The sequence below is a fragment of the Heliangelus exortis genome, chromosome 3 (genome assembly GCF_036169615.1).
Source record: "Heliangelus exortis chromosome 3, bHelExo1.hap1, whole genome shotgun sequence".
Taxonomy (NCBI): Eukaryota; Metazoa; Chordata; class Aves; order Apodiformes; family Trochilidae; genus Heliangelus; species Heliangelus exortis.
This window is the reverse complement of record NC_092424.1, coordinates 13,107,212-13,130,517: the sequence shown is the minus strand read 5'-3', so window position 1 is coordinate 13,130,517 and position 23,306 is coordinate 13,107,212. Positions and strand designations below refer to the sequence as shown.

At 45.0% G+C, this 23,306-nt stretch overlaps 1 long non-coding RNA gene across 1 annotated transcript; it reads left to right on the top strand.

Annotated features, from left to right (window-relative positions):
- The first annotated feature begins 16,022 nt into the window (after positions 1–16,022).
- Positions 16,023–17,594, top strand: LOC139794121 (uncharacterized). Its single transcript, XR_011724963.1, has 2 exons — positions 16,023–16,643; positions 16,812–17,594. It is a non-coding gene; the product is annotated as an uncharacterized lncRNA (long non-coding RNA).
- The last annotated feature ends 5,712 nt before the right edge of the window (positions 17,595–23,306 follow it).

The window sequence follows — 23,306 nt, the reverse complement described above, 5'->3', positions numbered from 1 at the left end:
TGTCTAATGAGAAAGCAAGCTGTGTTGGAGAAGCCTCAGCTCCATGAAAACAGCCCCTGCCATGCTCAGTGTTTTTGGGTCTGGCTTGGGGAAAACAGTGAGTATGGTAGGGAAGCAATGGGTGGGCTGGTGCCTGCAGTTTCTCTGGTGGCAACTGGGAGTGATCCTGCTGTGGTTCTAACCCTAGCAGCCAGAGGTGTTATCTGATGCAGGTAGGACTCTCTCAATCCCCTTTTTACTTCTAATGGTGAACATGAACAGACTGCCAACCCTATACTGGCTTTCCTTGCTAGGCTCAAGCTCCTGGGTTGTACCTCTCTGTGTACCAGCTAAAAAACACTCTGGAAAGATCTGTTCCATGAACAGCTCAGTATGAAGCTCCTGTTTCTCAGAGATGCCTCAAAGAATGCTTCTTTCGTTGAAGCAATGGGGTCCCCAAGACATCATAGAATCACAGAATCATAGAGTGGTTTGGGTTGGAAGGGATATACATGAAATATCATCTAGTTCCAATTCCCCTGCATGGGCAGTGCACATCCTACTTTTCTGCTTGGGTCTGGTTTACCACCCACTCAGTTGTCAAACTACATGTTCTAAATTGTGAAGATGACTCTCCTGCCTTCATCTGAGCACTCTCCACCCCTGAGCAGCCTCTTGCCAGCACCCAGGCACCCCTTTCCCCATTTCTGAAAACTGAAGAGAAACACATTAGCAAAACCATGGGCACTCATGGTGAAGTAGGAGAATGAAGGGAAGAGCAGAGGAGACACATGGAACTAGATCTTCCACTAGAGCAAATCAAGGTGGCCTCATTGACTTTGCCTTGTCCCAGCTGGAATACACCTTCTGTGCCTGGTTTCCTGAAATATGGTTCCACATGTCTGGCTCAATGAGATCAGGCTGTCCTAGAAGTGTTTAGAAGCTGTGTAAGTGGAAAAGTGGAAAGCACAGGCTAATTTGACACGTAGTATTTCAGGAACTTACAATTTATTCCATTCACATTTCTAGCTGGAGACAGCAACTTTATTTTTATGGTTTGTGGGGAAAAAGAAAAAAAAAAAAAGGCTCAGCAGAATAAAAAAAAAAAAAAAAAAAAAAAAAAAAAAAAAAAAAAGAGAGAGAGAGAGAGGGAAAAAAAAAAGAACTCTGAGCAAATAATAATATGTGTGGGTGGGTTGGTGTGTAAAACCCTAACCACAGGACTATAGCAACATTTGGTCTCATTGACCTTTTTGCTCGAATTAAGATAATTACTCAACTACTGACAATAGTCTGCTGTGTTACATCTGTGGATTAGCCCACAGTGAGGGACATGACAAATACTTTATAATTTGACACACGTAGGTGACTTCAGACTTGATCCAAAGTCTAAAGAGAGACTATTCTTATGTTGACCCATTATCAAATTGAATTATTGACTCATTATTTGAACCCAAGAGAAAGAGAGGAAGAGGAAGGAAGGAAGGAAAGGAAGGAAAGGAAGGAAAGGAAGGAAGGAAGGAAGGAAGGAAGGAAGGAAGGAAGGAAGGAAGGAAGGAAGGAAGGAAGGAAGGAAGGAAGGAAGGAAGGAAGGAAGGAAGGAAGGAAGGAAGGAAGGAAGGAAGGAAGGAAGGAAGGAAGGAAGGAAGGAAGGAAGGAAGGAAGGAAGGAAGGAAGGAAGGAAGGAAGGAAGGAAGGAAGGAAGGAAGGAAGGAAGGAAGGAAGGAAGGAAGGAAGGAAGGAAGGAAGGAAGGAAGGAAGGAAGGAAGGAAGGAAGGAAGGAAGGAAGGAAGGAAGGAAGGAAGGAAGGAAGGAAGGAAGGAAGGAAGGAAGGAAGGAAGGAAGGAAGAAAAAGAAAGAAAGAAAGAAAGAAAAAGAAAGAAAGGAAAGAAAGAAAAAGAAAGAAAGAAAGGAAAGAAAAGAACTAGTAAAATGCCCCTAGTCAAGAAATTTGTGCTGTAATTTCTTTCTAAAGGTAACAGACTTTGTACAAACAATAGCAGACTTTGTATCCCAAGGGCTTCTTTTTTTTCCTTGAAGCTTTCCACTGGGAAAATCAAACCCATCTATTTTAAATAAGATAATTCATTGTGACTGACTATATGTTATGTGGTTGTTCTGGCCCAAAATACTCTCAAGTGCACTGTCTCCTAAGTGTTTGCATTTCTTTCCCTTAATACAACAGCCTTCTGGTTCACATGAGGATATGGGGCATTCAACCTGGGTCATGTGCCTTCATACAAGTATTCTTTGTAATACTGAACAAATTCAAAACAAAGCATTCTGGTAAACTGAATTAACTGAGTCAGAATGTTGCCACCTGGAAAAGTCAAACAGTCCATTCCCCTCAGAAATGTCAATAAAAGCAATTTACAGGCGTAAACATTTTAGACATTTTCATTCAAAAAAAACCTCTCTTTCCAAATGTACATTCCATGTTTGTCAGAAAGCAAATACTAAAAGCATCTATTTAATTAAGTAGAAATTCTGATTTTTATCCTGTTTTCCTACTGCCTAGCAGCAAACACCCCAGCAGAAAGGTGATATTTATCTCAAGCTATAGAGCAGATTTTCTATTATGTAAATAAGTGATGTCTCTGACATACAGACCTTATAGCTTACATTCTTACAAAGTGTTATCTGCCTTTAAATTAGTGTTAGAAACTTTTGCTGCCTGAGGTTGAACATTGCATCAGTGTACAATTTCTCCTTCTGATGGCAGAAGTGCCCACTGAATGCTGCTATTACAGATTTTCTCTTTATGGTGAATGAAAAACCTGAGCTGAGACACAGAAGGCTTCAGGTCATAAGATTTGTGGCATGAAAGAGTGATATTAAACTTTGGAGTTTAGTATCATTGAGAGCAAGCCCTGGGAGCTCCCTTGCCAAGCAGCAAGGTTCATCTCCACAGCTCAGCTGCCTGAGAGCCTTTCTGGTGCTGAGCCATCTAGTCCCAAGGCTCAGTCCATGTTTTCATTCCTGCTGTAATTTGCACACCCACAATTTGACATCTCTTGGGGGAAAAGGGCAAGTATTTTTCTAAGGATTTGAGAGATCATATTTTTGCGTCTGATTCTTCCTCTTCAGGGTGAAGAGCACCTTAAAATCCAAAGGAGCTGTTTGGAAACATTCACCAACTCTGGTGCAGTGTAGACTGAAAGATGGAGCTTTAAATAACCCACTAATTTTGAGTCATATGTGGAATAGGCTTGGTGTTATTTTTGTCCTCTAGGGAGAAACAGATAACCCCAGGGAGAGGCAGGAGCTGGGAGGAGACCTTTAAACCTGAGGGCATGAAAAAACAGAAAGCATCGACACTCCAAGCAGATGGGTAGAAGACTGGAAGTAGATGAAGGAAGGAGTTGGCATTTGTGTCTTTTTCTCAGTGATTTCAATGTCAGTCATATCGTTCAGATCCTAAGCTGAGGGATATTTTAGGCCGAACCTTTGGCTAGTGTTAAGCAGTGCATGTCCATGTCACAAGCCCTGATTTAGCAACAGAAGGGTCACAGGAACCAGAAAATTAGTCCTTCCCTGCAGATTGCTTAATCAGACTTTAGCTACTCCTGTGTCACATTTATCCTAACCTATTTCATGATGTCCATTGCCTTTCTAGTCAACCTAAGGCAAACTAGGAGAGAAAATCCATGGTCTGAGTTCGTAAATCTATGCATTAGCACTGCAGTAGCACCAGTTGATTGTTTGCTCCTTGAAAACAAATCCCAAAAATATCTGCAGGGCTCTCATTTCCCTGGTGGTTCTGGAGGCCTCACCTAAAACCCAGAAGACAAGTGTCTGATGCCATCACACTGCCTCCAGCTTTCCCACTCAGCACCACCAAACCAGGTACAGAGAGATGAGGAATTCAACAAAACAAAGCCAAACAGCTTCTTGCTGTTATTTTAAACCAAGAGCGGGGATGGAGGGGGGGAGGGGGGAACAAACTGCTTGGCATACGCTGGGAAATCATTTCGTTTTGGCTGATGGTCTCTTGTGGCTGTGGTTTCCACAACGTCTCTGTATTCTATCTGTGTCAAGATGGAACCAGCCTCCTGAAATAGCCTGAACAAGCTAGACAGGAGCTATTTTCATACCTGGAGCTTGTTCCCTTTAGACTTTGTTGAGTGAGGGGAGAAGGTGGAAGAGGAGAGACAACAAGTCAGGGCAATGTTTTTTTAACACGTGCAGCAGAGCTGTCAGAGCACAGCAGTTTGGCTGTCTCAGCACACACCCTGTCTGCCCATCGCTACTACGTGCAAGGATGCACAGCCTGAGAAAGCACCCGCATAGACCAGAATTAGCCTGGTTTGTGTATGTGCACACACACACCTCATTGGAAAAGTGTTGCAGTCTCCTTCATGTTGCACTGAGAGGGAAAAGTGACCTAATGTCTCCAGGTGGGTGTGCATAAGGAGCGACAGAGAAGTTGACAAAGACAAAGATGGAGCCTCATGACCCAAGACACACGCAAATCACTCCCCCATCATGCTACTATGATAGGTTGGCCACTACAGTTCTGCTCAGAAGAGGAGGGCAGCTCCTTCCCAGCATCAGATGTTGGAAAGCTGGGAATCGTTTAAGGGCAGTAGTCAAAGCAAAGTCTCCAGAACACCAAGTGCTTTTCTGCACTTGCAGCCAGAATTTTGATACTATCTGGTACTGTGTGATAAGAGGGTAGATATTCATAGACTTATCTAATGAAGCAATACAGACCAGTCCTTTCATCAGGCCTGGCTTGATCCTGGTGTCATGACATCTGGGACCACAACTTCCCCTCAGTTCTTCATTGGTTTTGCAGTAATAAATACTATGGTTTGCAACGGCTGCCTTGGATTGCCAGTGTTGTCCTTTCAAATCTTAGTGTTAGGCTTTCAAATCAGATGTTAGGCTTTAACATCTGCACCTAGAGTGTTCATCCACCAGAGTGTTCTGTACTGGAGGATGGCACTTTACTCCAAGGGCTTACGCCTTCCATGGCAACCTGAAATTGTGTTACCCTAAGTTACAACAGTCTGGCTGTGGCCTGATACAATGTCACAAACCAACACATCAGATACACCCACAACACTTGAGAGCTACACTTTCTTCAGTAGAGGAGAGCAAAGCCATACAGTACCTGGTATCACCTCTATGTTGGTCGGAGACAAAGTTGCTCCGAGGAAGGACATGCCTCTGGAGCAGATCAAGCAAAGCCCTTTGACAGCCTCTTACTGTGGATAAAGTCACAGGGGAAAAAACCTCTTGCTTCCCAGCTGGTTGGATTCCTCCTTGTCTTTGCTCATCCTCTGTGCTGAACTGAGGCCTCCAGTCCCTTGTGATATCCCTAAATTACAGCAAATGAGCCTAAAAACATATGTGAGGAGTTGTGCTGCTTCTGTCAAGGTTAACTCTAATTTCTTTGCCCTTGCAACCAGACCTCCCCAACAGTCAGCCAGTGAGGTCATCTACTCTATCAGATGAAAAGAGCTAAAATGTGACACAGGAGGTCTCAGCTCTACTGGCTGCTTATCTCAGTACCTGCGGCCAAAACAGAAGGCTCACCCAGGCTGCCAAATAAAAATTCCTCTTGTGGGCACATTCTTTGCAGAGTACGTGAAAGAGTGAGCTGAGAACACAGTGAGAAAGGGCAGCAATGCTGCAGTCAGAGAGAAACAGAAGAAGGGATAGACAGACAGACAGGCAGAGATAGATAGATAGATAGATAGATAGATAGACAGACAGACAGACAGAGACAGTGGGTGAGGCGGAAAATCACAGGTGAAGAGCTATGAAGATAGAGACAAGGATACAAGTAGGACAGGAGGCACACTGGCTTCACAAGCAGTAAATGTCACAGCAGACAACACAACTGAATGACACAGTGATTCCCTAGGCATGCTCAATGAAATCCTAGCCCTCTTGAAGACTATGGCCAAAAGCCCATTGACTTCAGTTATGCCAAGACAAATGGAGCTGTCCCGTCAAAATCCCCCCTGCAATCTGATCCTGCTTCTCCAGTTTCACCCATCATACTGCCAGAACCAGACCCAAAGAGGCAAGCAGGGAATAGCAATACACAAATGGGCAATTTGTATTTTTCCCATTTTCCATGTGTGGTGACAAAGAAAGCAGGCAGCTAAGGACAGAATTTTTGTCTTTAGAATTGGAGACTTCAGAATGGCCTTCAGCCCCAGTATGATTTCCTTCTCAATGTCACTGTAACTTGACCCTCCCTAGAGAAAAAGACCAACTCCTAATTACTACAAAGGATGTCTATGAAGTTCCACTTAGCTCAGATCTTTATTCAAACTCATGGAAAAGATTTCTACTGCCTTCAGAGAGCAAAGTATGCTGGTTCACATAGCAGAGTGGACTGCAAGAAATTGTTCTGTCCTACTCATCATCATGACTTGATTAAGCAGTGATCAAACCTATGCAATGAGGCAGCACAAAAAACCTTCAAAGCATTAAGAACTCCTTGCAATGCAGAGCCACCACAGGACAGGCTATCTCCTGGACAGCTGAGATCTCTGCTTTTCCTGCCTGTCTTTCCGTACTATATTCAGCAAAGTTTAAGGTCAGAATTATTAACTTCAATGTGTCCCACTGCAAAGGCCAGGATAACTGAAGGACCAGCTACCACTTGAGATGAACATCATTGCTGACAGCTTGACTTTTCCAGCATTCAGGAAATCTCAACAGCAAGATGAACACTCCTCCAGCTGTCTGGAACAGACACAGGCTCATGCATAAAGTGAGATTCTACAAGAAAACACCACATGTTTTTCTGTTCCAACTGTGAGGGCATTCCTTCAAAGGACCTTTTTCATCCTTCGAAGATACAAACCAACACTGAAAGGAAAAATACCCCCCAAGAAGTTCAGCACTGCTAGTCATTCAACCTTCTCTCTGACCACAACCACAACCACATATATCCTCATCCTGCTCAGGTGTTCAGAAATTGTGTGATGAAGGGGTTGAAAGGATCTCTGCACAGTACTATCTCAAAGCTTCTCAGTCTGGTAGGGGAAAAGGAATTTTGTTTCCCTGTAACAAACTGCTGGGACAAATGGTCAAAAGGAGTCCACCTTGTTGCTCTTCTTGCATCTGGTGTTGGGGGAAAAATATGCTCTCCCATTCTTCTCAATATCTACCCACCCTAGCAGCCCAAATCTACCCTCGACTATAATCATCTCAGGGGTTTTTGTGCTATGGCATTGGAAAGGTATTCACAAGCATATGGTTGTTTTGCTGCCTTTGCAAACCTGCTGCCCTAAATGTTTGTCTGCTTAGAGTTTAGAGTGAATCATTTCTTTTATTAGAAAGAGAAATGATCTCTAATAGCACCATTTTACACCCCTGTGGCTCTGGCACTTTGGATTCAGTGGGTGCACATGCACTCACACCAAGTGATCTATTGACTCAAATACCTTCAGAGACATGAGCAGCATAAACATTGCTTAATCACGAGCAGCTGTCACCTGGTGAGGCACATGTGCTCCAAACCAGGTGCACGTCACTTCAGTAATGTTGGAGGATATGACTCTGACTTGACTATAAAAGGAAGGATGGGGGTGGGACCCAGGGAAGATATGGAGGCTGCAGCAGGTAGTGGAAACTGTTCTTGGCTCCTGGCAGCATTGTTTGATCTATTCAGTGGTTCATTTGCCAGCCAGCTGCCTCTCTACGTGTGTTTAGGCAGCTCTTGCATGTCTGAATTCTCCTGGCCAGCTGGTTGCTTTAACTCCTTCAGCTGCCTTGACCTCCAGGATGCATGCAGTATTGGAAGCAATAGAATGAAACCCAGCAGGGCTGAAAAGCAGCACAGTGTATGAGTAAAGTGGAGAGGTTTTATGAAGCAGCAAAAGAAACAGGGAATTTGCTGGCACCCTCAAATTAGTGGTGCCCAGTGCTGTTGCTCTTCATAAAAAAGTCATGACCATCATGACCATCATCGTCCTGAGAGGTGTTTCCTGATGGGTTTTTGGTGGAAACTGATCAGAGCAGCCTCTTCTATCTCAGACTTTGAAATTCTGCTACAGAAATCTGTAACAAAGGGTGAGGAGACAAAAGCAGCAGCAGTATATAGCACAACCTGGTATCAAGATTACCTGGCAGTTCCTATGCCTGCTGTGCATCTTCAGGTGCATGCACCCTTCACAAAAGTGAATACAAAACCTATCAAGACTGGAAAAGTGATGATGTTCACTGAAGCCTGTGGGAAACCTGTGACTCTGTATTCCCCCACCTAAGACCCTGTCCCCTCCCAAGCCTTACCCCATCCTCACCTGACAGCTGTTACAGTCTCTGCGTTACTGTTGTGCATTGACTGGGGAAGGTTTTCTAGATCTCCTTCCTCTCTGTGAGTCCTTTCTTGAGAACTGTTCACTAAAAAATCTGAGACAGGTTTTGATATGAACACCTCTTGCCCCTGTCCCATATTGAAGCCCTCATACCAGCAACCCATCCCTCTGCCCCTTCCTCTGTGCTGATCCCCATTCTCAGGTCACTGGTAGAGTCATTCCCCAGGGCTTATTCCAGCCTGTTAATGGTACTTCTGAGAGATGAGCACACCCTGACACTTCCTGTCCCTTTTTCCAGGATGACAGGCTGGTTGCAAGGTGGACAGAGATATCTGACACTTGAGGCATCGTATTTGTGTTTGCAGTGTTGCAGCCTGAGCAGACCCAGCTGGCATCCCGGGAATTTCAAACAGCACCCATGAAGACTTCTTTGTTCTGCTCCCTCCTTGCTTCTTCTCTGCAGGAGATCTGCTGCCCTCCTAAGAAGGTCAATAAAAGCAAGGGAAGAACCATCATCATGGATGAAAATCTCACAGAGAATGGGAATAAAGGAGAGGCAAGGACTTCCTTTCACTTAGCAAACAGGCCTGGGGACACCATGATCATGCAATGCCTGGAGATCATCCATAACATGGGCAAACTATTCCAGAATATTTTGCTGGTAAAACCACATTCCCACTGGTGTTTTCACAAGCTAAATGGTTTTTGCCTTGTTGACAAAAAGGCTGTTCCCACACAGGGTACCACTGAAGTTAGGAGAGTCACACTGACGTAGAAATGAAAAAAATGAGAGCAGAATGAGGCTGTAACGTTCCAGTAAGAATGAGAAGCCTTTTGCCTTTCACTGTCTCAGCTCTTCCTTCCAGGGAGGCAGACTCTGCTCCTTATTCCCACTGTTATTCCATGGACTCACCTCACCAAAAGGTTTGTCAGGCTCACAGACAGAATGAGGACCCAGGCTAATAATGGAGGAAGCTGTGGGCTTGTTTCTGTCATGCTTGGTTCTGTCTACTTTCTCTTGGTATTTGGTATTTGCAACTGGTCTGGAAAGTGAAGCAGAGAAGAGGAAGGCCTTGACATGTCCTCCAGACATCTGCTACAAGTCTTCCACTCATCCTTGCCTGCTGTTAAGGCTATTCTTGACACAAACCTCAAGCAAGGTTCTCAATACTTATTCTTGCCTTGCTCCTCTGCCTGCTCCCACAAGCTGGATACCTGCCAGGGCCACTCACAGAAACTGGGTCTGGTTTGCTTTCAGTTGTGTTTTTATTGTTTTACAACAATGCCAAGTAGATGTTCAGCCCTTATTTACCATGACCAGTGAGTACTGATGGATCAGCCAGGGTGGAAGATTAGTAACCAGCCCAATGACTGGGGAGTTCTGGTGTGTAGGGTGAGGGAACAGGCACCACTGCAACCTCTATCTTCTCAGAAACAAGCATGGACAGATTATTTGGGCCTCTGCCACCTCCAGCCCGACTCCTTCTGTCTTTAGGTCTGCCATCCAAGGCACCTCCTCCCCTCACTGCTTGTCTCCAAAACTGTATCCTACCTGCTACCCACACAGACATAAGAAGTCCTATCAGCCTTGAGAAGCAACATTTATCTCTGTGTCTTCCTGAAATGGTAGGTATATGCATGGATTTTTCTGACAGCAGAGAGCAGGACTGAATTTCCATGGGACTGGGAACATGTCTGAATTCTCATTCAGCCTCTGCTCCTGTGGAAATGCTATAACTGTTCACTTTTTCAGTTAGGGCTTAGGGACTTCTGAGCCCTACAGTGAAAGGGCCCAGGGGTTTCTGTAAAGTATCTATCCACATGAAGAAAAGGACGTTCCCAGAAGGTTACATTATGAGGTAATGCAAGCCCAGATGAGCTGGATGCCAACCTACCTGGTGGGTGTTAAATCAACAGTGACAAGCTCACCTGGAAATCTAGATGTCAGACAACAGAGCAGAACAGTGGAAAGACCCTTTGGCACCCAGTCCTCTCTTATGGCAAACAACCATGACACATGAATGTGCTCAAAAGCACCTTTGTAAATCAGGCTGACAGCTGCAGTCTATCAAAGTACCCAGGTGGAGTGGGAGCCCTGCAGGCCATTTAACCATCAGAAGTGAGCATCATGGCGAGGCAAATCTGACTGCACTCAGCTTCAGCAACCAAAATGGATTTTTGAGACAAGGACACCAGAACTCATCATGATACATGTCTGGATAAAATTTTAGACACATCATGTTGGGACTAATTTTACCACTCATATTGCTTTTATAAAATTGTAGCTTTAAAACCATGAGAAACTTTTATCCCTGTCAACCCTAGCCCCATGCACTACTTGCATAAGAGACAAGAACCACTCCTTTGTTCAAGCTTTCTATTGTCCACACATACCACTTTAAAAAAATATATTGTTAGGTTTGGGTTTGTTTTGGTTTGGTTTTTTTTCTGAGGGAGGCAAGGGGGAGAACATGTCAACATCAAGAGCTGAGAACTTACCTACCATAATGAAGTGTTTTAGCCTTGACAAAATTCCCCTTGTTAGCCTGCAAGGAATTACAAGGCAAAATCAAATATTTGAAATGCTTATTTCTATTGTTGCACTGTTTAACTGCTCTGGCAAACCTGCTGTCAGTTACAATTCCTTCCCTGTGCCCAGCAAACTCAGCAATAATGAAACATATGTGCTCCTGAGTTACCCCAGGTTTGCTGGCCTCCTGGCACCTCTGTCTCTCTCCTGCCTGTCCCTGTGGCTGAGCAATGCTTTGACATGGGGACATGTTCACCGAGGCTGCAGCCTGTGAAGAAGACACCTGGCCACATGCAGTCTCCTACCTAACCCAAGCTCCCCCAGCACACAGCACCCTCAGGCTGTGCATTCCATGTGTCTTCATGCTCCAAAACCAGGGCAGATCTCCCCTTGTGCCTCTGCTTCATCCTTTTACTCCCAAGCTCCCTGACCACCCAGGTCCCCACACCTAGACCTAAGTAGAACTTCAGGTGCAAGCCAGTGAGGCCATTGATATATGCTGTTTATGACCTGACAGGTCTTTTTTATTCTTTTATCTGAACATAAGTTCATCAGAAATTCAAATATGTCTCACTTGCCAGGCGATGATAGATTTCCCCAAGACAAAATGCCTTATGCACTAAATGCTTGCACAGCCTGGCCCTGGTGTGATCATATATTTGTCAAGATCACACGTGGCCCTGTGACTTAATTGTCAAGAAAATCCCCAAGTCCCTGCTACATCCAGGGGATAAAAAAATGTCCACATCACCCCACAAGCACCACTACTGCTGGGGGACCCTGATCCCTGCTGGCATGGGATCAGCATCCAAGCGGTCCAGCGTGCTCTCCCTCTTTCCCCAGCATGCCCACAACACCATTGAGAACGTGTGGGGAGCCTCATGTGTGTGTCCATGCCCTATGGACTCTGCCTGAAAACCCTGCACAGCCCCGTGACCAGCCTGCCTTGGCAGAGGTGGCCTTCAAGGAGCCACACCTGGGGAGTAAATATCTGTCATGGTGAGCCATCCTTCTGTCATATTGGCTGCCAGAACAATCACACCAGGTTAGAAAGTCACATCATCATCCTCCTTACTTATCACTTGCAGCGGGCTGAGTCAGCAGCCGAGGTGATGTGGGTGCCCCATATCAGTAAGCAGCAGATGGCTGCCTAAGGTGTATAGCAGCAACTGGAAAAGTGGCACCAAGATGTCCTGAGAAAAGCAGCCAGGTGTCTTGCATCCCCTGCAGTGAGGATCACTTGCTGTTGTCTGGTGGTGCCCAGTCAGGCAAGAAGGCATCTCAGCATGGTTTCACCCTGAGATCTTGAAAGCTGTAAAACTCACATGGGCTGGTGCCAAACGCTCCTCAGGGAAAACCAAACCTCTGACCGGGGGTTGAGATGTATGCAGTTTTTGGGGATTACCTCTACAAGTCTCTTGGGGTTTTGTTTTGGTAGGAGGGGTATGGTCTCATCTGCAGTCAGAGAGACTGAGTGATGCTCTGCAAGCTTCAAACAGACCAACACCGCACAATATCCTATTGGAAAGTTCTCAAAATTGATATTTTTATAAGTGGGATAAAAATCTCTACAGATGAGTCCTGAGCTCTTCTTATTCCTGATTTTGTACATTTATCAGAACAAAACTCATTCAAGTTTTCCTTTACAACAGGTGTCACTCATAAAATTCCAGAATAGACATTTGTTTCATGTCAGCAGAGGGGAAAGCAAAGTCTGGCCTTTGCACTCAGCTATGTTGTATTTCTGTGGCTGCAAGTCACCAGCACTGCCAACTGGCAGGTGTGTTGATGTACTCAGTGCTGCACTTGCAAACCAGATTCTGGTTCTGAGATATATTCCTTTGTCTCCAGCCCAAGCAGCCCATGTTGTAGCTGGGGTGTCCCATTGGGTCGTTCAGGAACAGAGCATGCCCAAAGCTTATTAGCAGCCCCTTGAGATCAAGTGAAAATGAAACATTGAGTATCTGCAGGAACAGAGATGCACAGTCTTCAAAGGGAGGGTGTTTGAACCCTGTGCAGATGCCCTGAGAATTGCAAATGCTTTTGGACACAGTCACCTTGGGACATGGTGCAGCACAGTTGCCATCTCCTGTGTATACTACCTACTCTCCTGGTTTTTGCTTGGTTGAGTGACTGATTTTCTTTCATGGCTCAGGATGTTTCCTGTGTATTCCCTCTGCTGGTACTTTGTTAGAAGCGTCAGGCATTAATTTGTGAGGTTTTATAATTGATGACCCTGCACCTGGAGGTCAAAACAGCAATTTGCACCAGGAAGAATGTAGGACTCAGAGGAAAGCCTCGCTCATTTTCTGCACCACAAGGGAAGTCTCTGGACCCTGCACATGACTCAGCCAAGGCCCACAGCAACTGCAGGATTCTGGCATCAGTGGCTTTGCAGGGCTGCCTGTTGTGCTCTAATCACCTGCTCTGATCAGGCAGCTGCACCAGCGTGACGGGTTTTCCTGCCTCTTCAAAACACAGTGGTGGCCAGTGGACATGGGCAGTTTGCTGTTGTCATTTTTCTGCATGGCAGACATGTCCTGTTTGCCTGTGGGAAACTGCTGGGAGGAAGTGGTGACTTCCTTGTATATGTTGCACGTTACCTTTTCATTCCATCTTCACTCTAAATCTCAGGATTGAGATTTTTCTACTGCCCAAAAAGCTGCAAATTTTGCATCTACAGCAGCTTAATGCAAGAGCTGCAAGATATAAATGCTCTTCAGTGATTCAAACACACTCAGACACTCAGTTGTTTCAAAGCATCCTTCAGAACATCTTGAGTGGGGATTTGACAGCAGTGACCAGAAAGGCCAGAGTTTGCAGCAGGAAAGACTGAGAGAATTGCTTCCTTCACCCAACCTTCAGTAAGGCAGAACCCAAGAAGAAGAAATCCCAATGCGCGTGTGCAGCCCTTGGAGACCCAGAGGGTCAAGTAAACCTCAGTGCTAAGTGTTCACTAGGCCCAGTCCCTGACACATCTGTCACTGAATTTGGGAGTGAGGACCAAAAAAAGGTAGGTAGATTTCATGGCAATTTTAGCCTCTGCTTGCCATGGTCAGCAGATAACCACACTAAAGGGGCAGCAAGGAAATGATCCTGTTAGTCTGCTGTCAAATACATGGTGGTAAATTAATTAATCTGGTCTAAAATCCTCATTTGTTTGAGGGCTGCCATCAGGAGCTAATGCTGATGCCAGAAAGCATGCAGCAAGAAATGCAAAGTCCCTCCTCAGTCCCCATGGAAGCCCTGTCTTCTAGCCTGGATCCTGAGCTTCTCTGGGCCTGGATACAAATCTGCGGCCTGCAATCCCAAGCAGAGAAGTTGTGGACCATGGTGCTCTTGTAGAAGCAAGGAGACACAAGGGCATAGAAAGGTTATGGGTGTCTTTCTAATGCCCTGGTGTTTTCTTGCACCAGGTGGAATGTGGAGAGGGGATTGGCAGCCCTCTGGGGACTGCACAGCCAGGGAAGTTGTGTCACTGGCTTGGTATCTGCAAGGACACAAAATGAGTGTGATAATATCAACACAGCCTCTAATTAATGTTTTGTCTGCTGGATAAAACCCCTCTGGAACTGAAGATAGACCTGGGAACTTCAAATGAGGAGGGTGATACAGGGTGACAGCCAGAGAATGGAAGAATCCAGCATAAGGTAGACTGTAGTTCTGATCTGTACAAGAATTGTACACATACCCCTTCATGTCTCCAGCCAAGGAATGTGAGATTGTACGGGCTCCTGGCTCTACCCTGCCTAGTCCTCCATTCTCACAGGTGCTACTTCACAAAAATGTATTGAATTCCATCTTAAAAGCAGACAGGTATTTGCCTGGAGTAGGAGGATGTTGTAGAGCCCAGTTGCTGAACACAGCCCTTCTAGGGTCTTGGCATGTTTAACAGAGGTCATGAGCTTACTGGAAAAAGTGATTGCAGAAGTGGAGCTTCTGATAGAGGTTGGGTAACCATCAAAAGCAGCACTGAGCTTCCTTTGAATCTCCCTCCTAATTTGCTGTCTTTGCCCTCACGTGTGTTGCCGTTATGTCTTTTAAGATGGAATAGGCAGCATGCATGCTTCAGTAGCTTCCCATTGTTTATATTTTTATTATCTGTTTGTCTTAAAAGGATCTCTGCAGTTCCCAGACCCCTTCACAGAGCAGCCTTGTGGTTACCACGTAAATAACAGCTCTCCTCATTCTATATGCACAGACAGGGAGCAATAAAGAAGCTATAAAATGAAATTTGGCACTTTTTCAACTTATCATCTAGGTGTAATGTGGTTGTTCTTTACACAGGAAAGAAGCTGACCTCTTGCCTGTGTTATTTGCCTGGAAGAGAAGGAGATGGTGTTTCTAAGGTGGAAAATTCCTTCTAAAGAAACAAGTGAATGGCACAGAGAGGTCTACTGGCCCAGTTGCCAGCTCTAGGTTTCACCCTGGCTCACCCCTGCATGGAGAGGAAAAACATGTCCCTTCTCTCTATGGTGCCGGGTGAAGGAGAGAGTTCAGAGCAGCAGGAACCCTGATTTACAGCCCAGCTGTCCTCACTCAGAGGACATGATCAAAGCATCCTGAAATCCCCCACCGGAGTGATGGGAAGAAACGGCCGACTGGCTATCTGCTTGGCATGGTCTGCTCTAGCATGAGGCCGAGGCAAGTGCTTTGTTTTCATGGACCAGAGCTTCTCAGAGTGGCTGCTGAGGGGAAGTGACTGAAAATTAATTCTCAATTAAGTTTGGGAACCAGTAGGTGGGAAGTTCCTCTCCGGCCAAAGGCCCATAGTCTCATCTAGAGGTGACCTTGTATTAAGAAAGAAAAAGGGTGTAAGATATCCTGCCCTAAAATTTCCTGGTGTGCCCTGAGGAGGTCGTGACCCCTGAAACTTGTGCTTTTCTCCCACTGAGGACAGATGCATCCATCTGGAGACCCGGATACCAGAACAGATCCCCCACCAGACGCACCAAACAAAGCAAGTTGGGATGTCCTACTTGTTGGGACATAAGACCAGGCCAAAATCCTCATATGGTTATGTGATGTGTGTGCACCTTTCAAGGCCACAAGAAATGAGCCAAGGCTGAGCTCAAAGCAGAGGTGACTGTGGTCTTCTCACTTCTTGGCCACAACATAGAGAATGAGGACATCTGCAGAGACATGGCTCCACAGGGACAGCTCCATATAGCTTAGCATCTGGAGGTAAGATATGGCTGAGAGCAAAGGGATTTGAGGGCAGGGCTTGCACATGTGCATAATTGTACTGCCAACCTGAGTTATATGGCACAATGCTACAGATGCCTCACAGGCACTGGTGATGGCTGCCTCACCTCTCCATGCATACTTGGAAAAGGAAGGGTTTCTACCCATAGTAAGCAGCTAGGAAAACAAGTCAAAATGACCCATGGCAGAGCAATCCCACTGACTTCTCTCAGCCCCAGCAACACCTATTCTACCACAACACAGTGTTACAGGTGTTGGATTATTATTTCATGTTTGAGACTGCCTTGAAGGGAAAAGCAAGGAAGGGTCTTTGTCGAAATGTCCTGCAGCTTTCCACCAAAGGGGTGGCTCAGGGACAGATTCAGGAGGTGCCACTCACTGCCTGCGCAGGACTAGCACATCCAGGGAGCACATGGGCTGCACGAGGTAACTGGGTCCCCTCCCCAGGGAAGGCTGCCAAGGAAGTTGATTACTGTCTAGAGAGGTGATTGACCTTCCCTGGTGAGCCTGGTGAGGGAGTGGTTAGCAGGGAAAGGGGCTGTGTATTTAGGACACAAATATGAGCTATAGGAAAGAAGGGAATCTGTAGGTCACCAAAATGACAGCCACAGCCAGAAGGGACGTGGGGAGGATGATTCCTATGTCAGGTACGCCCGGGGCAAATGTGGGATGGAGGTGGTCCTTCTGGACCAGGACAGCTTTCACTTAGGGCCAGTCCTGCAACCCCAGCTGTGATTCTTCAGACTTCCAAGATGGAAAATACACAAAAATTAACAATTCCACCTCCTGCATGCTAATTCCTTTGTTTCTTTCAGCCACCTCCTCAACTCAGCTCTAATCCTCCATTATTACATTATACTGCCTACCAAGGGGACCGGCTCTTCACCTGCACTGGAGCTTGTTTCTTCAGAGCTGCTCTTACCATGGGAATCACAACCTGAGGCCTGAGCCACCTGTGCAACCAACCACTCTTCTCCAACATCACCTCCAGACCAAGGAAAGTGGTTGAAATGTGATGCCCATGCCCGGTCATGATCCCTGGCACTGTTGCCATTTCCAGTTTTATTCTATGTGGTTTCCTGGATAAATAGCTGGATCTTCCTCTCATGACCCTTCATAAATATTATTTCAAGAGTTCCTTTGAAACTGTACAAACAATCACCTGTTTTCCACCTTCACACAATATTTCTGCTGTCCTTTAATATTCAGATGGGTCTTTTTAGTCCTTGCCTAAGTTAGCCTTCTCCTTCAGCAACTCCCACTTCTGTTTACCTCTTAAGCAACAGGTTATTGCCTTTCACTCACAGCCTTGAATTTCTTGCATCCCAAATAATTTCATGGTATTTCAGTCACAACAATGACTTAGGGATTCTTGTAGCATTGGAGGATGGCACCCACCTCATTTAGATATCAAAGGTCCTGTCAAAAAGGCCCAACCTGCCAAGGTTTTCTTCACTGAAGAACTAAAATTCTAAATCTTTATGTCCTATAATACTGTGGGATACAAGGAACTGAGGGGAGACCTGCCTTTAGGTGCCTGAAACCTTGTCTTTTTTCCTGTGTGATTTGGTCCAAGTAAAAGGCATAATTTCTCCCCATGACTCTTTATTTATATTGCTTTCTCTACCACAACTATAACATGAGTGTGGGAGTTTGTATATGCAAAGGGCTGGGGTGAGGCAGCGGAAGCAGTACCCCATCTGTATGTCAGAATTTAGTACAACCATAAAAAGAATTCCTGATAAAATACTGGAAGTAAAATCAGCACTGCCTGCATCATCATTATCATAAACGTACCAAGCAATCAACTGAAAACACCCAAAGGGAGTCTCAGAAGCTGCCAAATTTTGCCAACATACTGCTTCTGCTATCTTTTTTTTGTACATATTAGCTGCCAGCCTGTCTTGAGCAATCTCTCTGAAGCAAGCCATGGACAAGAGTGGTAGCCAGAGGCTGTTTTTCCTCTGCTCCCATCTTCTGCTTCAAGACCTTTGCTCCCTCAGCAAATCCTGACAAACTATATGGCATTGAATGAACAGCTAAACTGTAAACAGAGAGCAGGACCAAAGGTGAGATAAACAGGAGGCCGTGAAAAGCAAGCAGCATAGCCCAGCAGCTCTCAGTGATCCGGGAACAAGGGGCAGAGTTGACATCCAAGAATTGGACTGAGACCGATGTTTGCTTGCCCCTGAGATCATAGGACACTGTTTTGAGGACCCTTTCCATGGGGTTCCTATAGGAAATTCACTGGCTCTTAGCAGCAAGGTGGAAGGGAAGAACTAAATGAACTTTGTGGCTCAGACCCATTGTTTGACCTTCTGACATTCTTGCCCACCACCTGGTCATCCATCACCCTGGTCTCATTAGCAGGTGTGAGGTCCTCCTGAGGTTTATGCTCCCTCTGCTCCTGTAGCTCCCTGGGATGGGAGTTCCCCTTCACCAGGTTTGCACAACACACAGACATGGGGAGAATCAGTGGAAATACTTAGCAATAGATAACTGTTGTTTTTCTAAAAGCATTGCTCTTGGCAATATTTGACACAGCTTCAAAACACTTGCCCTGGCCCAGGAATGTGAAAAAGCTGAGCAGGACCACACCAGGAGGGCACCTCATTCCTTGTAGAGAAGGCTGAGCTCAGTCACTGCCTGCACTGCCTGCAAGACCAGAGATCACCTACCTTCCCCAACACCTCCATGGCCTCATGGTGCAGGGAAGGTGTCAAGGGCCCAGCAGTAAATCCAGAATGACCTCATCAGGTGATTTGTGCCTGGAGTGCCTCATCTGCATCTCACAAGCTGCAGACAGGCCAGCGAGGTGTTGGTGAATCTGCTTCTGGGTTGTTATTTACCTCCATGCTTCACCCACCAGGACCACAGCTCAAACCAGTGTGTGCAGAGCTGTCTGGAACATTTTTAAACACAACTTTTTGTCCTTAAAGACTCTTTGGTCAAATGCATTGCTTTTAATAACCAGATATTGAAGTAAATAGAAATTTCCCCTGGCAAAATATGTCAGTATGGACATCTTCTTTCTTCTGGGTTGAGAAATGCATTTTCATAAATGTATGTATTTATAAGTTTCAAAATTTTATCCCAGTTTTCACTGAAATGCTTTTTAACTTTCTGAGAGTTCAGCATGCACATCACCATATGAAAGACTTAAAATATTGGCATTTTATTTCCTTTCTTAAATCATGATGGACAGCTGCTATTTAGTACTAATTAAAACACTTAATCTTTTCTCAGGATCAAAGTTCCTTCTGTTTATTTTGTAAAGAAGCAGTTTGACACTTTCTGTGTTCAACTTTTTGTCAGACTGTTTCATTACAAAACAAATAAAAGTCACTTTGATCTGTAGAGAAAGATAAGGTTTTTCAATTAGTACTATATAGCAGCTGCCCTTAATTGTGTTTAAAAATAAAAGAATGGAAGGTTTAAATCTCTTTCTATATTTTACACTAAAACATTATCCTAATATAGTAATCAATATAAAACATAAAAGGGGCATGGATTAGGATTTCTAACTGATGTTTTGAAATTCCAGAATGTGAATGGATACAAAATGTAAGCCCCCAAATCCCATATTGGAATCTCTATGAGAATCTATTTTGTAAGAAAATTTTAAAAGTAATTGATTTGGCTTGAAAAGACCTTCCAGAATTTCTCTTTCCAAGGACAAGTTGAGGGTCTCACTCTGAAAATCAGCAGACAGAGACTGAAGAAAAGAACTTCCATCATTGGCCCAATTTTTCAGCATGCTAAGACAACCCACAGCCTTGGTGTTCCTCTGCGTCCTCATTGCTTCTAGACATTGAAATAACCACAAGTGTTAGATTCATATCTGCTGCTCTGTATGAACATTACCTCTAGCAGCAGAGTCCCATTCTTGGCTGGCACCTGACCCTACTGCAGATTAATAGCAATAAAGCATCTTTTGGCAAGGAGACAACTCCTCTTTCCCACTGGGTGCACACATTGATGCAGACTTTCCAGAGACAACCGTCCCACAAATTAATTTCCCTCAACTCCGGGTTGGCCACTGACTTCAAACATCAGACCCTTTGGTTCTCTGCACCAACTCCATTCCAGATTTTGGGACAAATCCAGACTATCAGCCATCCTCTACAAAACTACTCAACGTCTGGCTGCTCTCTGCCTAAGGGAAATGCTTCATGCTTTCTGATCTCTACCATGCAGACTGGCAGTGATTCACCCTAAAATCTCTGTTGTTAGGGACATACAGCTGCAGCAGATGGGTGTCTTCCCTGCTGATAACTCCTACCCCTGGAGTTTGCTCCTTCAGGAAGCCATTTGAATGACTACCAGCTTTCACATCTCCCAAGGCCAGAGGCACATCTCATTTCAGGCAGTTCACCAGAGCAACCCCAGGCATGACAAATACAGCACTCATTGCTGAGAGCATGGGACAGTGGTCTGCTCCATTCACTGCTGCAGAGGTCCCTGGCACAGCTCAGGGACCTGCTCCAGACAAAAGGATGTGCATGAGGGACGGGAAAGCAAGCCCATCAGGACATCTCTGCTAGCAGCCAGTACCACGTGTTTAAAAACGTAGTAAACGTGTTTAAAAAGGTAGTAAAACCCTCATAGTGGACAGTTATACAATAAGCTTCCTTGTCTAGCTCACAGCAATTATTGTCATGCAAGCCAAAGATTTATATCCCATGTAAGTTTTTATCCCAGCTGGTGTAGGGGTGGATGATATTTTTATTGCTCCTGTACTGAAAATGTGAGATTAATGCCTTCCGAGATCTCAGTCCCCGTTGCGTATTCATACTGTGAACTCCACAGGTTACATACTGTGTAATACAGTGTGTTCCCTTATTAGTATTTCAGGTGAAACATTTTAAGTTGTCAGCTTTTTCTTTCTCATTCTGGTATCTCCATAAAGGATAAAGAGTAGGGCCTCATGTGCCCTCTCCCTGCCATTGTTCTTTTCATTGCCATGTCACATCCCTCTCGCTAAATTAAGGTCCTAATCTTTTCTTTGTGAAGTGCTTCTAGGTCTTCTAATAATTTGCATCATCTATCTTTAGATACCTTCTATTTCTGATATGTCTTTCAGAAAAGTGACAAAATCTGAGCATGTCATTTCAAATGTAGACATAATTTCAATTCACAGGAGGGTATTGCAATACAACCTTTTCAGCGCTAGCTATCACTATTGCTCAAGGAGCCTGAAAAGGACCTTGATGTTTTCCTGAGTGAGAAATAATTAATTTAGGGCCTGTCATGTTACGTAAGTAGTTTAAATTGATCCTTGATGTTGTATTACCTTGTACCTGTTCATGGTAAAATTAAACTGCCAGCTGCCTGCTCTGGAGATCCTCATGCGCTCCCCTTTCTGAATCCTCTAAACAACATCAGTGGCATTGGAGCACAGGGTCCATGTTGACTCTTGCAAAACCAATACCCAGGACCCAAAGAAGGGCAGCAGGTGCCACACAGCCCTGTGGCACTCTTGTTATGGAGTACTGTGAGTAAAGTATCAGCCATCCTCCATCCACTGCTGGGGAAACAGCTGCTGCACGTTGCTCCAACACCACCAGCAGGTCTGCAGGGAAGGCGATGTGAGCCCACACACAATGGCTGCTGTTTGAGTGGCTAAATACTTACCTCTGCATGCCCACAAGAATCCTCAGGCACTTTTCCTCCAGTTTCCTGCTTAGTACCTGCTCAGTACCAGCCATTAATTTTCTGCCAGTCCTTTCTCAAAAAAATCGTGGGATTGTTTGTGTTGGAAAGAACCTTAAAGGTCATCTAGTTCCAATGCCCCTGCCAGAGGCAGAGACACCTCCCACCAGACCAGGTTGCTCAAAGCCCCATCCAACATGGACTTGAACACTTCCAAGGAGGGGACATCCTTACCTTCCTTGTGCAACATGTTCCATTGGCACACCACCCTCACATTAAAGAATTTATTCTTAATGTCTAACCTAAATCCATTCTCTTTCAGCTTAAAACCATTACCCCCCTCATCCTATCTCTATACTCCCTTGTAAAAATTCCCCCCCCCCCCCCCAGCTTTCCTGGAGACCCCGTTCAGGTACTGGAATACCGCTTATGTAAGGTCTCCCCAGAGCTTTCTTTTCTCCAGGTTGAACAACCCCAGCTCTCAGCCTATCCTCACAGGAGAGATACTCCAGCCCTCTGGTTATCTTCATGGCACTCCTCTGGACTAACTCCTACAGCTCCATGTTCTTCCTGTGTTGGGGGCTCCAGAATTGGACACAGTACTCCAGGTGGAGCTTCTCTTCCACAAATCCTGGCAATTCTAAGTGTATCTCCTGGAATATCAGCCTCATTCAACTTCAGAGTGTGAGTCTTGGTGATCCTGCTCCATTGCTACAGATGTCTCCACAGGTCAAGCTAGAATTTAGCACATAGCTCCATATACTGGGTCCCACCTGATACAGTTTCTTGTAGGGCTGCTCATCTCTTTAGGTTTGCTGTTTGTGCTTAATTGAGATCAGTGACTCAGTGCAGGCAGTTACATCAGCAAAGCTGAGAGAGGTGGAAAGTGAGCTGGCTGAACCTGGATCACAAAAGCTCTGTGTGTTCTTTACATTGACAAGAAAGTGCAGAGTCTGGAAAAGGCCTACAGCTCACCGAGATTTATCTGTTGGTACTAATTCTTGCTGCTTTGAGTTGTTTGTATAGACTGGGACAAATTCTCAATAGTTATAAATAAGCATAGCTCAAATTAATTCAGTAAAAACTGTCAGCTGACACAAGGTAAACATCTAGCTTGAAGTACATTCTTTAATCCAAACAGATATCCTTCTTTTTGTAAATACCTGGATGGTAGCTTTCTCTCCATGATCCCTCTACTTGAGACCTTCCTACCTTCTGGAATACAGAAAAAAAAAAAAAAAAAGAAAAAGCAAAAAAAAAAGCACACGTTTTTTTTACAATAGACCTATTAGCAAGTCAAAGCAACAGCTTGGAATGGTGGAGGCATAAATGTAAGGAATCTATGGTATTTGTAAGAAATGCAGATAGCAGAGAATTTTACTTATTACCAAATACTATGGCGACTGTTCCTTTTAATGTGCAGGGTTTTCTCAGTCTATTGCATTGCCTGCAATAGCAGTGTATTTATGGATGGCCAAACACACAAATCATCCTGTGAGAAGTTCTTGCCCCATAAGATACAGGGATATTCATTGTTTCTCCAAATCACCTTTCACCAGCAGATTTCTGGATACTTTGCAAATAGCATTAGGGAAACCATCTGTGAGGCAATTCATTAGTGTTGCTGCACTAAGAGACTGATTTAGTAGGTAGCTGTA